Source organism: Melozone crissalis, unplaced genomic scaffold, assembly GCF_028551555.1.
Source record: "Melozone crissalis strain CALT ecotype California unplaced genomic scaffold, PUWL_Pcris_2 ptg000023l_1, whole genome shotgun sequence".
NCBI classification, from domain to species: domain Eukaryota; kingdom Metazoa; phylum Chordata; class Aves; order Passeriformes; family Passerellidae; genus Melozone; species Melozone crissalis.
Genome location: NW_026535801.1, coordinates 34,073,859 through 34,077,703, shown reverse-complemented (window position 1 = coordinate 34,077,703; position 3,845 = coordinate 34,073,859).

Here is a 3,845-nt window from a genome sequence, read left to right as displayed (position 1 = left end):
TTCCAAACCAATTTTGTTTTACTAGTATCTACTCCAAAGAGACCTTACATGAATTTTAAATCATTACAAATGTCCCCTCAGCTCTACAATGCTGAAGTGTATCTCACACTTAGTACATTTCTCCAATTCCATGCAGGTAATGTCAACTCCAACACCTGGCTGTACTTTCCACCTAGCCTTGTGTAAACAGCCTCCCATGAGTGCCAATTCACAGAGCATTCCTTTGTAGCTGCATTGGATGGACTTCAAAAAAACCAAACCACAAACAAAAAGTACCTCCTAAGTCTCCATTTATAATTTTTTCCCATGATTTTTTTTAAACAATCACAGGGCTTAATTTAAGCCTTCAGCTTCAATGTGAAATGGTTATTTAAAATACCCAACCAGAGATCAATCCAATAAACTACTGCCTATGTGGAATTGGGCTATGCAAGAAATTACCTCAATGATATTAGAGCATATGCTTCCTACTTTCCTACTAATATTCTTGATTTTTAATTAACATTTCTGTTTTACCTTTTTTTAGGGTTTTTTTCTTCTTCTTCAATAGGAATGTGACAGCCCCTGCCGTTCCCCTACCTAGAGGAAAAATCAGATTCTAAAATATTTTAGAAATTACTCATTCTGGCAGTGGAAATTAATTGGTATGCAAGAGGTCAGATTTAGATAGAAGAGAAGCATCACCTGTGACTCAGACAAGGAAGACTTGTGGACTGGCCACATCAATGACACATTGACTGATACAATTGATAAAAATGCAATCATTTGCATATAATAAAATTAGTTCTGTGCTAAATGGCTAATTCCCCTCAGCTTGATAAGTATGGGGGTTTGGTTGGTTTTATTTGGTTGGGTTTCTTAAAAAGGAAAAAAAAAAGGAGGCAAAAAAATCAGGAACATATGTTAAGAACTATAGAATAAACAGCCCTGAATTTTTATTTCTGAGGCCATTTCAGTATCCAGTCATTTCTTCTGCGGAGCATAAAGAAAATTTGTGCACCTTTCCTGAAAAAACCTTAAGAAGTTCATTAATAAAAGAAAGGGAATATTGGATGCAACTTCATAAACTGAGATGCAGTTAAAGGACTCTGAACTTGTGGAACTAAACAGCTGCTTTCTACAAAAATGCTCAGAGAAAAGCCCTTTATGCTTTTTAAAAGTAGGAAGTGAAAGCCAGATGGAATTCTGGATGCATTCTACATCATGACAGGCATATCCAGAAAAAGTCTGGTTACCTACTAACACCAGCTGCAATGACAAGAGTGAGAACACAGATCTCTAAGTAGTCACATCACATGTCAGATTTATATTTTATGTCAGACTTCTAACACCACAGAGGACTAGGGCAGTCAAAATACAATTACACTGGCTTTACCTAGAGAGGAAATTCACTTTGCAATGAATGCAACAGGGCATGGAAATGGAAATGTCAAAGCAGAAATCCTCAAGAGGAAGCTGATGCTCAAGGCTGATGACTATGATCACATGTTCTCACTATGGACAAAAGAAGTGTACAGCAAAGTGCAGGGGTTAATATTTCTCATGCTGCTGCTTTTAAACAAAAGTCACTTATCAAGACAAATTCACCTCATAAATAATTAAGCTGCATACTGGCTATGTGGAAATATCTTTTGTGAACTGTAACAGTAGTGTGTTTACCACATTTACCAGCACTAAAATCCCTCCTTTATATTACTGAGGTCTTAAAGCAAACCACTCCAAAGACATGCTGCAGACAGAAATACTGCAAAGGCATAAAGGTCAACCTGACTGCAGAGTTCTTTTCAATAAAGTTTTACTTTATTAATGCTGTCTATGACTCTTGTGGGCATTGGATCAGATCCGATTGTGGCCAAAGTAACTTTACTGGAAAAACAAACAAAAAATTCCCCCAAAATGATGTGACTTTTTAAGAATTTAATTATATAAATGAATATATTTATGTTAAAGATTTATACTGATCTATCCCAGAATCAGATTATGTATTATTACAGCACTGCCTAACCCTGAAAGTTAATGTCACTGTCAAGCCAGAAATGCAACTTCAAAATCAGCAGAGTAACTATTCATTTCTATGGCAAAAAGGACAATTAAGTAGAAAATCACACACATTTCATTACCTTAGAATGGATGTTTCTCCAAAAAGTAACAAAGTGTTGGGCAGAGTAAATTTTATTGACATCTTTAAATGCTCTCAACATTCTCATCATGATTTACCTGACAAGCCTAAGGAAATTCAACATGGAAGTTACATGATGTGAAATGTTTGAGTGAAACCTGGAAATGTTTTAGCCATTTTAAAAGCAGGAATTAGTTATTGGCTCTCACAACATATGGTATCATCCATATTTCCCTGAGAAATCATGCCCTGAAATGACCATGTAAAACAAAATACAACATTAATGAAATTGTGGATTAGACAGGGAAAAAATGCATAACAACAGTTTATGAATCACATAAATGCTACTGGAGTTATAACTGTTACATCACAGGCTGCATGTGACAGCCAGAACAGAAATGGTAACTAACTCAAAACTTATGCCAAGGAAACTGATTCAAAGTACCATCCTACAGTTAGCCATAGAACCAACACTGTGATATAAACATCAGCTTGTTTCTTGATTTTTGAGCATGTCAGTTCTTCACTTCATTTACACTCTGCCTTTCTGAGGTCTATTTGCACATGAAATTCAAAGTGTGTCTATAAACTCAGCCTATCCCCAATATTTAACTGGTTTTCCCCATTCTCAGAGAGCTCAGTTTAGCTCAGTAACATAATTTCCCTATGACAGGAGGATCTTCAGTAGGGAATACAAAGACAACATTCAACATCACGAGAAATGGAACCAAGAATTACAAAGAAATTGTTTTGCCACCTTATTTAAAGCCATCACAGCTGTGAATAGCAGTACCTAGGCAGGAGTATTGTGACAGGAATAACAAAATACAGCATCACACACTAAGCAAAGCAACTTGCAAGCCCTCCTGTTTCTGTTAGTACATTCCAAGGAGGTCTGCCATGAATAGACACAAAATTCAGCTGCAGCTCCGTGCAGGGTTGAACATCAGCCCTGCTCAACACCCCATTTCCACAAATACCCAGAGGGACAGCCAGGCTGTGCTCAGCCTCCAGCTTCTGAGTCTGTGTGCAGTCCCTGCAGCAGCCAGGCCAGTCCTGTCCTACAGCCCCAGCCCCTTACAGGCATCCCCAGAGGCCAAGGAGCAGGATGCAGTGAAGACTGGGAAAGCCAAAGAGCAGGATGCAGTGAAGACTGGGAAAGCCAAAGAGCAAGCCCTCAGTGCCTTCAGGAGCACTCATGTGCCCCAGACTTGCTTACACAGGTGGCATTTCCATCCCTTGCTGAACCAGCACTACATCTGCAGCAGCCCCTTGTAGGGAACACATTTTCAGTGTGACTGAAACCCAAAACAACGTGGCCAGAAAAACTGAAATCCTTTTCTGCCTTATCAAACTAGGCAAGCCTCACCAAAACCCTAAAAGCAAAAGCATGCTCTGTAGTTTTTGGCAAATTATCATAATTTCCTTCATATATAAAAACCAAACAGCCCCAAACCCTCAATTGCACACACAGAAGAAACTGTTGGTTGTCTCAAAGGATTACAGGAATGAGTTCAACTGTTTGACATAGTATTCATCCCCCATTTTGCAGGCCTGGGAAATCCCTGTTCCTTAACCAGCGGGTGGCAATCAGAGAAATGCTCAACATTATTTTTCTAAAGCATATGTGGTTCCTACAAGAAGTAAGTCAGAATGAAGCCATTCCCAAATTGAAACAGTAAGAGCAATTGCAATATACCCTACTACAGAGGGGTAAAGTATTAAT